Raw genomic sequence first — 13630 nt, forward strand, 5'->3', positions numbered from 1 at the left:
CCAGTGAGCCCCATATTTAAAAAGAACCTGATATTGAGAAGTATTTCTGATTATTCTTTGAAGTTTGTGGTAAGAGGATATAACATATACACCACCACCTTTTTGTTTAGGTCCTCAAATGAAATGTGCATGGTTGTTATAATTTTGAATAACCACAGGATAAACATTCAATGATATCTTTCACCTTCTTTTCCTTTTCTAATAAAACAGAATAATGAAAAGACTCCCAAATATAAGAGTTACATTTATGGGTTCTGCTGTTTTTGAACAAAGTGGCTTATAGACAAAATTTGGTGATCTCCTTATTTTATGTAATGAGGAAACTTAAATAAAGAGCTCTTTAAGTACAAAAATACAGAGGTCTTTATTCAGAAGTGTGACTTTTCGAAGTCACACAAAGATTGAGAAAATGCTTTATGGCAATAATCGTGTCTGCACGTCAGATATACACCCTACTTATTTTGAATAATTAACAAAGGGCCTATGGGTTGTATTATTTCACTACACACAACTTTCTTGTTTTAGAATCAGAGAGTGCCATGCTTTATACACCGCCAGGAATGGCTGGACTGCCTATTCAAAAACTTCATCTTCATTCGTGTTGGACCTTATGTGGTCAGGAGGTTTCATCACCAGCTGCCACTAGAGGGTGCTTGTCATTGAAACAAAGGTCCCTCCTCCCATCTTTCTGTTTCCTTTAGGTGCCTATTAGGACCTTGGCTGACTTGAAAGAAACTTGAATTGATAAGCTACGTAGGTGGGTATTCCAGAAGGTCATTTAGTACAAAGAGTTATTGATTAAAAAAAAATAAATCATTATCAGTAAAGATTACTTATACTGTTTTCCTAACTCCATTAATTTTTCTGTTCAGTCTTTGTCATCAAGCTGTGTGAACCCCAAGACAAAGAGAACAATACATCTTTCTTTGGGCTCATGGGAATCAAGGGATATAACTCAAATTTTAGGATAGGTGAAAAAAAGATCTCAGGATTCATTGTCCTCACCCAGAATTGCAGTAGCAAAGGTGACCACATGCAGAGTTAACAAGAGAAGTTAATCAATGACCTTTCAAAGGAAAAACACATATATCTCAATTACTGGAAAATGATCAATAGGAAAGGAAATGGAACATGCTCTTTTAATTGTGGGATAGCAAACATCAAGTAATGAGAATGATAACAGAGGTTGTTGGCTCTTTGCTAAAGACAACTCTTTTTCTCATTAATTTAAGGCACACACAAAACCTCACCTCACAGTGCTCTGATTCCCTCCCTGCCTCCCACCCCACGCAGCAATTTTATACTCCTTTCAGGGTAAAATTGTGCCAATCTCAATGGTGAAATGCTTCCAGGGTTTATCTATTTGGTTTGTGTGAAGGACAGTTTGATACATTTCACAGCAGAATATTGGAGAACGTAAGTTTCTTGCACTTTTCCTTTCCCAAACATTCACCAACGCTGACCATTCATGGCCGGTTCACGATTATAATGAGAAATTGCCAGCTATGTTGAAATACATAATCCACAGTGTGAAAAACTGCTGAACAGCAGTGTCAAATTCTTAATACAAAAGTGGCTTCCCTTTTGCCTGTGAGCTTACTTTGGGGTTGCTGATTCTTGCTAACTGTGTGCTCAGGGACTGAAAGTTAATTTTAACGTTAGTCTAAAAACAAAATATAAGTACGTAGGCAAAGGTTTTACAGCTAATTTTTGTTGTTGTTGTTGTTGTTGTTGTTGTCAGTCTCCTGTTTCGAATTTCCCATGTCACTGAGGCGGGTTATGTAGAATGTGTGCACATATATGTGAGCCAGATGTAATAACAGCTGGACCCATGACATTAGTACATTTTAATTTCGGTCAGTAGGCAGCTTTGGGTGCCTTCTGAGCATCGATTAAGGATTTTAAATATATCTGCTTTTTCTTTTCTTTTCTTTTAAAAAAAAATACCTGCTTCCTAAACACTGGTGAGGTACAATGGATCTCTTCCAGTTTTAAATACTAGAAAAAAAAGCTTCTGTCCCTAAGTTATTTTCCTCTAGAATATTTTTTTTCTGGAGGTCTTATTAGTTACGCTTAGTATTGAAGAAAAGATTTGGAACCAGGAGCGGGCAGTCTGTATGTGAAATTACTTTTCTTGGGTTTTATGTATTTTGGCTGTTACTGTCAAAAACCGCAGTTTGGTCAGTGACTTCCACACATATATTATATATTGATATGTATTAATAGGAAATGTATATACACTTGCATCATTTACCATGTGGCTCAAATCCATTTAGTGGCTGCTCTCTAGCAGTACCCACAACATTAGATGGTGTCTGTGCTGACGGTCTGTTATATCTTAATGGTTTACTTAACTGATCACAATGGGACTGGGTCACTGATACATTACTAGTATTATTTGCTTGGGAAAGCGTATTTAAACGTCATTAATTAGCCTTAGGAACAGAGTGAATACAAATAATAACTTTGTACGCTCAAGAAAACTCCCTTGGATGGCTAAAGATGTTCCTCAAAGTGCCCGAGGAAGGCAGGTTATTGCCTTCAGGACAAGGTCGAGAACTGTGCTTCCCCGGACATCCTTTACTGAAGGTGAACGATGACTGTGTTCTGGTAGCACTCTCTTCGACCTACACGCCTCAAGTTTTATAAAGTAGCCTCGAGAGTGATCTGCAAACGCGAGCGCCTTCAGTTCTGCCTGAGAGAACAGGCTCTCCCCAGCAGGGAACGGTGGTGAATAGGACAAAAAGCTGGACCGAGCAGCTAGCTCAGGGCGTGAGAGACAAGGAACCAGGGAGGGCGAAGGCAGCCGGCCGGGAGCCGGGTCGTCGGCCAGTTCCAGGCGGGCGCGGCGCGCAGAGCCGGAGCCCCCGGCGGAGGCGGTGCGGCCCCAGGCCCCTCCCCGCCGCCGCGGATGCCCGGGCGGCTGACGCCGAGCGGCGGCCCCGAGCGGTGGGGGCCGGGCGGCGCGAGCGAGGGCAGGGCAGGGGGCCGGCCGAGGCCACTCGCGGCTTTAAATATGGATCGCGGGCTCACGCTCGTGGCACAGCCTCCGCCACGGCCGCCTTTCCCGGTTCCCCGTCCCCCAGCTCGCTCCCGGGGGTGCCCGGGCCGGTCACCGCTGCTGCAGTGTTAGTTACTGGCAAAAACATCGGAGATCCCCATAAATATGCAGAAGCTGCAGAAGGCAAAGTAGAGTAGACGCCCGCGCTCACACACACTCGCTCGCCCCGCACCACGCGGGCCGTGTAGACATCCCCCCCACCCCCGCCCGCCCGCGCCACCTTCTCCCCCTTCCTCGTGGGCCGTTCGGGTTCCAGTCCTGCCTGCTCCGAGGACCCTCCCGCCCCAGCGCCCTCGCCCCGTCCTCGCCTCCCTCCGCCCCGGAGCGCTCACCCACCCAGGCGGCAAAGTTGTGACTACTTGGGCGCGGGTGGCTCGCGCCCCGCTCGATCCGCGCCGCGAGCCGACAACTTCCCGCGGCTCGGCCCCGCCGCGCCCCGGGCCCGCGCCTGCGGGGATCCCGCGGGGCCCCCAGCCTCCGGTCCCGGCGGCGCGCCGGGCAGCGCTTCGGTGGCGGCGGCGGCTGTGGTGGCAGCGAAGGCGGCGGCGGCGGCGGCAGCGGCCGCTGCAGCCCCACACTCCGCCGCCAACCTGGAGGAGCGACGGAAGGCGGACCCCAGGAGGTGAGCGCCCGGCCGGGGCAGCGGCGGGGAGGGTCGGCCGATCCCCCGCCTCGCGGCGCAGGCGGCGGCGGCAGCGGGCGCAGGGGCGGCGGGCCCAGGGGCCGGTCCCGGAGGGCGCGCGGGCGGCCTCGGCGCACTCGGGGGGGAGGGAGAAAGAGGTCAGTTGCGGGCCGGGCATCCCCTGGGCTGGGCGCCCGCGGAGTATGGAGGCTGCTTCCGCGGCAAAGTACTTTTTTTTTGTGTTTGTTGTTTCCTTCTTAGCGTTTAGAGGAGCACTCTGAGAAGTCCTATATCTCCCCCAGTGTAGAGCCCCCTGCGCGTAGCCAGGCGTTGTTGCCCGGACTGTGGGGCCAGCGTACGCGGCGGGCTGGGCTCCGGCTCAGTGACACGTGTGTTCCTGTGAGCTTGGGTGGTCCCAGTGTGGCCGGGCACCTGCTGGAGGGGGAAACGTCCCCAAACCCACCAATGGGGGAGTCTTGGGGGGACTCTTGGTACCCCACTTGACTGCCCGCTCCGGGACGGAGCGTGCACATCTCTCCCTGGCACACCGAAAGCGGGGGGTGAGTCAGGCAGATTCTCTGCAAGTGGCACACACACAATTATTTGCAATGGATTTGGAAAGGGGAGGCCGAGGTTAAAGTGGGATTTCTCTTGGCCGGCGACAGTGGAGCTCTTCCTCAGGTACTGGGCAGCATGTGCGTCTTGGCAAGGAGGGGTGATTTCTTTTTTCTTAAGTGCATTTTACCCAGCCTTTGCCAGTCCGTTAATAACAGTCACCAGAGAAAGGCAGGAGTTGGGAACTACATTCAGCAAACTGCAGCAAGCACCACAAGTTCTTAAAGAAAACAAAAGAACAACAACAACAACAACAGCAAGAAAACCAAACAAAACCCACAAGCCCTGACCTTGACTTAAAAGATGGAGAAGGAAGCCATTCTGCCTCTGTTCTACCATCGTAAAGCATTCCCCCCCCCCCCCCCCCCAGTTCCTTGTAAAACTTCTGTTTTTTCCATCCTTCATTCCTTCTCAAGGCCTTATCTTCTCAGCATGATTACCCACAGCAAGCTCTCTTCAGTCTTGGCAATGAAGAACAGTTAACCACTTTGGTCTACCCTCATCGCTGCCTTTCCCATTTCACTTCAGTGTTGGAGAAAGTTGCTCCTAATGGGAAATCATGAACACTGGGCTGTACTAAACGCATATTGTCTTAAATCCTGGAACAGTTCCTTTCCTGAGAGACACTGCATTGTGCAGTATTTCTCTTTTATTCTTGTATCTGGGACTTGGACTTAGAATACTACCTGAACTAAAGTGAACATTGCCCACTAGGGTTTTATTTATTTATTTTTTTTTCCATTTTGATTTGAATGGCTTCTTCCGAGCATTTAAACCAGTATGCAGTAGTGCCTTATAACTAATGTAATGTCTTTTGAAAAGGTTTCTAAGAAGTCTCCTTGTATCTATCACATTAGCATTTAAATAATTTTCAATATCATTATGGAACTTAGATTGAGGTTATTAGCATAACTTCATTCAGAGGAAGCAGTTCTTATTTGTCTATAGTTTTAATAACTGAGAAAAAACTTTTACTTTCATTTTAAAGTTAAATACAGTGATAGGATTCTGTTCTCTTTATATGAAATCTGGAAGTTGAATTGTTTTAACTTTATCTCAGAATATCTAAGATAACACAAAAACTCCCACATAAATGGATAGAAAGAGGAAGGTAGTATTCTTACGAACAGTTGAGATACAGGACATTTGTAAGAATGGGGGTGGGAGGGATAAGATTGGACTTTTGGATAGTTCCAGGCATATCTACCTTTAAGAAAAAAGAAAACTAAAAAAATCCCTCCCCCAGCATTTTCTATGAGTGTTTTCTTTCTATATCATTTAATGTTTTGAGGTCATTCTGGAGATTTACTAACATATATAAGGCACCTTAGCCAATGAGATTGACAGAATATACTAAGTTTATAATGATGTATCTCTTTTAGTTCATTTTCTCAACAGAAAATAACTAAATCTTTGTTAGTGTTACTATTCTAGTTTTTTAAATGATTAGAATAAATTTGGAGTTTACAATAATGTGTAAAAAGAATACAGGGAATCATTTAGAGAAAAAAATATGATAGAAATCGGGTAAACTTTGGGACAACTGCCAGGATGGTCTGATGGTAATTTCATTTTTCACTGAGCTCTGGCAAGTGCAATTTTGAGGTTCTGATCCTTTGTTCTGATAATAAGAAAGATAGTCTGGCCATAGCTTGCATAGTAAAGAAAAACACAACACTTAAGGAAAGGAAATACACATTAGCTGGTGAATCATGTAGATAATCATGTTTCTTTGCTTGCCTCTGAGGGCGCTGCAGTCCATGAGGACTCCTATTGTTAGGGGAGAGCGTCCTGAGAGAATTCACTGCTCCTTAAGTGAGTGTGGCAATAGACAACATCCGCTTGTTTCTTGGAGTTTCATTGTGTTCACTTTTAATAATTTGCATAAAATCTGTGACGGGGTTGATAATAAGACTGGGAATGGAAAGAACCAACTGAGAAGAGAAGGATATAATGATGTGAAAGTTTCTAAGTACTTTTTCCTTGATTGCTAAGTGGAAAGAATCAGGGTACCTGATTTGACAGGACAAAGGAAGCTCTGAGGAGAACACATATCTCAGTTCTCACTGTTGATGCAGTTTCTGAGGCCAACATATGATTTAGGAAATTTATCTGTTTTGGGGAAGTTATTTAGCAAAATGGATAGTATAGTGTAGGAACATCCAGGAAGTTAGTATGTCTTTACAAAACTAGGTCTTGCTACTTTCAGGATTTTTTTTTTTTTTTTTTCATAATGCAGGAATTTTAAGGGAAGGGAAAAATAATGTTTCTTTCATATAAGGTCAGGGGTAAGTTGTATTCCAAATGTGTTTTGCTTCTCCTGGTATCTCCATATTTAATATGTTTGTGTCACAGAATAGAAAATATGCTACTGTCCTTCTAACATAACAAGAATATTTTATATCCCTGTGGTGCCTGCCTTAGTTATTTTTCCAGTAGTGGAGGTGGGTTTTCCTAACCTCCCCTTTTCCTCATTTATTTTGTCTTATGCACATTTACACGCACACACACACACACACACACACACACACACAGACATACTACTCATTTGTAGAGGTGGATGATTTTATTTTACCTAAACCCATATGTATGACTGTCATAATGACTTTGTGGCACTGACTTTGTTACATGGCTCTAGTCTCAGCAGTACAATGGCATTTTAAACAAGGCATCAAAAGGTCAGGCGACCAGGAATGGAGATGGATTCATTTACCTGCTGTGGTAAAGGAGAAATAAAACTTTTTTCCTGGTCTTTTCATGATGTTCACAATTTTATTCCTTAATGATAAAGTCTTACTTGCCTTTGAATCAAGCCATATATGTATATATGTATATGTGTATATTCAATATATACCTATATATATATATATATATATATATATATATTCAATATATACATCCAATATATATCTGTATATATGTGTATGTTCAATCTATATCTATGTATCTATATATTCAAAAAAAGATAGAGGTAGAAATAGTCATGGTGAAACCATGTATATCTGCAGTTGTTTTCATGAGCCAAAACATCATCTTACTATTCTTCCCTGCAAATTAAATAGATGAAAGGAATTATTATGCTCATTGAAAAAACAAGGAAATTACACTCTGTATGCTTTTCTTTCTTTCTTTCTTTCTTTTTTTTTTTTTTTTGTATGCTCTTCTTAACCTAAATGGAAAATTATTGGTGGAGTGGGGATGAACCTTTTCTCTTTGAACTAGCGATACCTATGTATTGAATGACTGTCATCAAATGAATGAATGTTGTTTTAGTCACAGCTGAAGATACTAAAGCAGAGAAATGTTTATCCTGGTTTGAAGGGATGGTTCCAGTCCCTGTTAGTGATTCCGCTCCGCAGCAGTGCCCATTTGCCTCAACTTCATCTCCTCTCCATTGGTTCCAGGGGGCATTTCACTGGTGAAGAGGGTTCAGTTTGCGTGTAGCAATTTGAGCTCTGGTTTTTTTTTTTTTTTTTTTTTTTTCCAACGTTTTTTATTTTTGGGACAGAGAGAGACAGAGCATGAACGGGGGAGGGGCAGAGAGAGAGGGAGACACAGAATCGGAAACAGGCTCCAGGCTCCGAGCCATCAGCCCAGAGCCTGACGCGGGGCTCGAACTCACGGACCGCGAGATCGTGACCTGGCTGAAGTCGGACGCTTAACCGACTGCGCCACCCAGGCGCCCCTTGAGCTCTGGTTTTTAAGAGCTAACTTCTGTTTTTCATGGAGAGTGCATACAGAAAGAAGTTACATGAAATTTGGATGCTAAAGGAAATAAATAACCACAAACATATATATTTTTTATCTTGTGGATTATTGTGTAGAAAAAGGCTATCCTTGAATTTTTGTATTTGAAAAAATATGTAAATAAAACTTGTAGTAGTATATTTTGGGGGGATTTAAAAAATCAAGATTAATAAAAATACAAAATGAGAAAGGAATATATTTTCTGTTTAAAAAGATTGTTTTTTTAATGTTTAAGAGAGAGAGAGAGAGAGCAGGGGAGGGGCAGAGAGAGAGCGAGAGACACAGAACTCGAAGTGGGCTTCAGGCTCTGTGTTGTCAGCACAGAGCCCGACGCAGGGCTTAACTCACGAACTGTGAGATCATGACCTGATCTGAAGTCGGACACTTAACCGACTGAGCCACCCAGGTGCCCCAGAATATATTGTCTTTAAAACTGATATGTTCTATGAGTGAGGCAACCAAAAAAGTTCTTCATGATATCTTGTATAAGAAGTCATTGGTTTCTTTTCTTTTACTGGAAGTATATTTATTGATTGATAATGTCCATTATAATATTTGCAAATAAGTAAACTTGTGGGATCTGGACTTCTGTGTTAGTTAATTCTAGCTTTGGCCTGGAGACTAGTGTTCACTGATGGGGTCCAGTACTAGCTTCATCTATTTGGAACTCCTATAGTTGGCATATTCTTCAGCAAAAAAGCTCTAAGCAAGCAAAATAAAGGGTTAAAAAAAAAAGACATATATTGAAGAAGATTCACTTTACTCATAGGTGATCTCTCAGAATCTGTTTACTTTGAATTCATGTACAGTTCTAACATGACTGATTATAGCATTTCTAATCCCATAGCAAACACTGAATTACAAATTAGAAGATAGGAATGGTCTGATATCGGCAGCTACATGGATAACATTGAAAAGTGCCAGGGGACAGCTTGGGAGTAAAGGAAGAGACAGACCAAATACTAAAAGCAGATGTAAGAATTACAGCAAACACAGTGGTTAAGGGCTAGTTAGGTGTACGATCCCCATCTGTCTGTCTATCTATCTGAAGATTTTATGGAAATATAAAATGTATAAAGTATGCATGTCATTGAGATATAAGTAAACAGCTTGGTCATTTACCTAAGTGAACACACCAAGACCAAGATATAGAACACTGTTAGCAGCCAGGAGCCCCCTTTTCCTCCCCCAAGCCGTTATTTCCCCACAAAGATAACTTCTCTCCTGACTTCTGAGATTATACGCTATTTTTATCTATTATTGAACTTTCTACCAGAATGTATGTTGTGTAACTTTGTGTCTGACTTCTTTTGCTCAGCATTATGGTTGTGCGATTCATTCATGTTTTGTGTGTAGCTGCAGTTCATTTAGTCTCATTGTTCTGCAGTATTCTGCATTATGAGAACGCCACAATTTAGTTATCATTTTGCTCTTGATGGATATTTGGGTTGTTTCTTGTTTTTGGCTATAACACATAGTGCTGCTACGAACATTCTCACATATGTCTTTTGGTAAACATGTGGGAATAATAGATTGTGCCTTCCTTCAAAAGTGGCACCAGTTGACACTGGCATCTTGTAAGTGTTTCGGCATCCTTACAAACCGCTGGTATTATCTCTTTTATTTTAATCATTTAGGTGGATGTAAAGTTGTATCACATTGTGGTTTTAATTTGCATTTCCCAAGTATCTTTTGTTCCTTGTTCCTTTTCGTATGTTTATTGGCTATAGTCTTTTATGTAAAGCTTGTTCAGGTTTATTGCTCATGGAGTTTTTGTCCAGTATGTTATCCTAAGTAAGAGAGATTTTAATACCTGGGAAGTAAACTTCTTTTATTTGGTTTAGAAAACTCAGATAACCATGCACACACTTATTCACCAGTGTTTCCATATAATAAAATAAACGCGTGAAGATATTAACAACACTTTGAACTTGTAAACGTCATAGTCTGGATCTGTGAAACCCTGTCCTTAAAAAAAACAACAACCGAAAAACACAACTTTAACACAGTGCTCATGAACATGCAGGACTTGTCTTCAATGCTTAACATAAGTATTGCCCAGTGACCAATAGAGATATGCACTTGGAAGATACGGGCTAGAGACCCAGCTCTCTTACTTGCTAGTTATTTGATTTCGGAAATTGAAAAAATTATCTTTCTTTTTTCTTTCAATGACAAATGATTGTAAAACCTAGCTCACAGAGGTGTTATGAGGGACAAATGAAGTGACCATTATGAAACCTTGCTCAGAACTGTAAAGGACTATACATATGTTAGTTATTATTGTTGTTGTTGTTCTGTTCTACAACATTCCTTATTCTTGAGTTGAATTGTGCCAGCGCTGAGAACAGTTCCTGACATATTAATAAATATTTGTTGGCTGAGTGAATGAACAACACTTTTAAGTATCTTTCTTGAGCTGTTCTTCCGAGTGATCCAAACTCAAGAAACATTTTTTCTCTAGGACTTTTATTTTTTATTGCTAAAGCTGAATTGGGAAAAGGGTTTATTAAATATCAACTTGAAAAATTGAGTCTAATAGCTAGCAGTTTGAGATCACCCGTTTCACTGCATCACTCATATCAACTTTATGTCCCCAAGTAACACATACAGCACCTGGAGAACCCTTGAAAATGATTATGGTGCTCTTCACCCCATGGGTGATCCCCAAAAGCTTACACACGGAATATTTTTAGCTTCTGTAATTAGAATCCTAGCCAACAAATTTCCAGATTTAAAATATTGTCATGGCGTCTCCAGTGCTGATACCTTGGAAACCATATTTCATGAAAAACTGAATGTTTAAAGATGAATAATAGCTAAAAACTGGAGCTTGTGGAGAGCCTTTCCAGCTTAATATGGACAAGGCATTTCTCACATATGTCGATTATAATATCAAAAGCAAACTTGCAGCCTATACCTGGTAAACATTTGTGGTAAAGCAACAATTCTTAATTCTTCGAAAGGTCTGATTCTCAAGTACTGTTCGACTGTGATTTCTGTTTTCTTCATCTGAAAAGAGGGTTAGGCCAAATATTTATTTCTAAATTACATAGAATTAAACTTTGTATGACTTTTGTTTTCAAGAATTATAAGGTAAGTAATAGTATGTATCCCCTTGCAAAATCAGGCTTGCAGCAGAAGGAATTTGGATGTTGATGTGGAAATTTAATTAGATTTTCTAACCCAAAGACTGATTTTCTTTTCTTTTTTATTGTAGTTGAGTTTTTGTTGTTTTTCTTTTGAGAGCTGGTGGTGGTCTTGACTGGTTGGCTCTTATCACTGAAGTGTATCTGTTTTGTGGCACTCAGAGTACTGAGTACGTAACATACTCCTTCAGAATAACGTAAGTCGGTCTGCATTTTTGAGGACGTTTACATTTCAGGCAGCATCCCTCATATGTGCTTGACCCGAATGTGGTTGCTTTCGGGTGATTTAGTGGAAAATGGAATCATCTGGTGTAGTAGACACCTTTTGTTTTCTGTTACAGACATAATGCTATGGAAATTGAAATAAATACTAAGGGTAATTATGGTGAGCCTTGTGAAACTACTGTTTTAAAAATAGTGGATTTCAGAAAACATCTTCTGTTTTGGGTGATTTCACTCCTGTGAGAAGTTAAACTGGGTCGTTATAAAACAAAAGCATCCAGGCATGTCTGTGTTAAATGCTGGAAGCAAGGCTCCTCCCTTTGGTGTCTCCTCGGCACATGAGACTTTTAAAAAGCCTTGGTGCTAGGCCTGGACTTAGGGAAGAACAACTATTTAAGGAATAGGATCATGACAATAATATCTAAACTTCTATCCCATGGGCATGGGGTTAGCTCTTCCATTTCTCATGCTCTTCAGCTTGGAAATCTGTTATCTTTATGGCCCGTTGGGAATATTTATAATGTCTTTAATACAAACCAGGTTTTTGTACCTTCTACCCTTGAACGATCATGAATGAAGTTCTGGAAGCCTTATTTGGTGAAACATGTTTGTTTGGAGGGAGGACTCAGTGAAATCATCAGTGAGACTGGAGGTTGAGTGGACCTTGAGTGTTGATGGCTGCACTCCTGAGACCCTCCCCGTGTGTGCTGCATGTTGACTGCAGCTGCGGCAAGACCTCACAGTAGAGCTGCTTCAGAAATTCCTTCATTCCTTTGACCTCGAGAGACTAGGTCTTTCGGAATGCGTGATGAGCACTCATGATGTTAGCAGAGTAGGGCCTCATGGTAGGAGATTGCTGAAGTACTGATTACAATCGCCTTCAGAAAATTGCTGAGCGTTAACACATTAAGCAGAAGCACACAGCTCACACGTTTGCACTTTTTACAAGTTGGGCTCCTTTGCCAGGGAAAAGAAAGAAGGCAGATAGGAAATGTCTTAAAAGATTTAGATAAATGGGATCAGATAATTTCCCTTGAAAAATACGTTAAGAAATGAAACAAAACACTCATCCAAAAATATCAGAAGAAAATACGGTTCAGGCACTCACATGTTTTTACTGCCAAAACTCTAGGCAGTGAAGTCTACATTTTAAACGATCACTTTATTGCTTATTGTTCTGCACTGCCCTTTGTTTCACTGGTGTGCATGTGGTCCTACACTGTATGCTTCCTCACTCTGCGAACTGGGTCAGAATATCTTTTGTGGTCCTCACAGTGGCTAGCATATTTATTTTTATTATTATTATTTTTATTTGTTTTCAGAGAGAGAGAGAGAAAGAGAGAGAGAGAGAGAGAGAGAGAGAGAGAGAAAGGATGAGTGGGGGAGGGGTAGAAAGTGAGGAAGAGAGAATCCCAAGCAGGCTCCGTGCTGTCGGTGCAGAGCCCAATGCGGGGCTCCAGCTCAGCAACCATGAGATCATGACCTGAGCTGAAACCTGGAGTTTGACACCTAATCGACTGAGTCACCCAGACACCCTGGCAAGCATATTTTATAGTGAAAATGCTTATTTTTATGGAATGATAGTCACTTAAAAAATCTGGACAAACCAATCAGAGACACCCAGTCATCGTACCCAGCTTTATCTAAACTCTATTTCTTCTAGAGATATTCCTCCAGTAAGTAGCCGTGATCACTACTGTCATGTCTTTCAACTATTTCTTGTGAAATTTGTTGTCATGAAGTTTGGAATCCAATATTTTGGGGACAAAACTTTATTGTTAGGGTTTGTGATGTGTTATATAGTTCCTTGGAAAAATTATTTAACCTTTCTATTTAAATATGACTATATTTCATCTGTTCTCTGAATTGGACACAGTTTTATTTAATATTTGCTTGAGATTAAAAGTGAGTTGTTATTGATGAGGATGTGGAGAAAGGGAAACCCTCTTGCAATGTTGGTGGGAATGCAAACTGGTGCAGCCACTCTGGAAAACAGTATGGAGGTTCCTTAAAAAGTTAAAAATAGAACTGTCCTATCATCCAGCAATTGCACCACTACGTATTTACCCAAAGAATACAAAAATACTAATTCAAAGGAATACATACACCCCAATGTTTATAGCAGCATTATCTACAATAGCCCAGTTATGGAAATAGCCCAAATATCCATCAACTGGTGAATGGATGAAGAAGATATGATGGAATATTACTCAG

At 41.5% G+C, this 13630-nt stretch overlaps 1 protein-coding gene across 1 annotated transcript in view; it reads left to right on the top strand.

The window, feature by feature from the left end:
• Window positions 1-3197: 3197 nt before the first annotated feature.
• The window catches only part of SLC4A4 (solute carrier family 4 member 4), a 360563-nt gene continuing 350130 nt past the window's right edge, over window positions 3198-13630 (top strand). Inside the window, exon 1 of the mRNA XM_060654905.3 lies at window positions 3198-3683. The gene's annotated coding sequence lies outside the window, so the exon portion shown is untranslated. The remainder of the gene's footprint in view (window positions 3684-13630) is intronic.

The sequence above is a fragment of the Panthera onca genome, chromosome B1 (assembly GCF_046562875.1).
Source record: "Panthera onca isolate mPanOnc1 chromosome B1, mPanOnc1 haplotype 2, whole genome shotgun sequence".
Classification (NCBI taxonomy): domain Eukaryota; kingdom Metazoa; phylum Chordata; class Mammalia; order Carnivora; family Felidae; genus Panthera; species Panthera onca.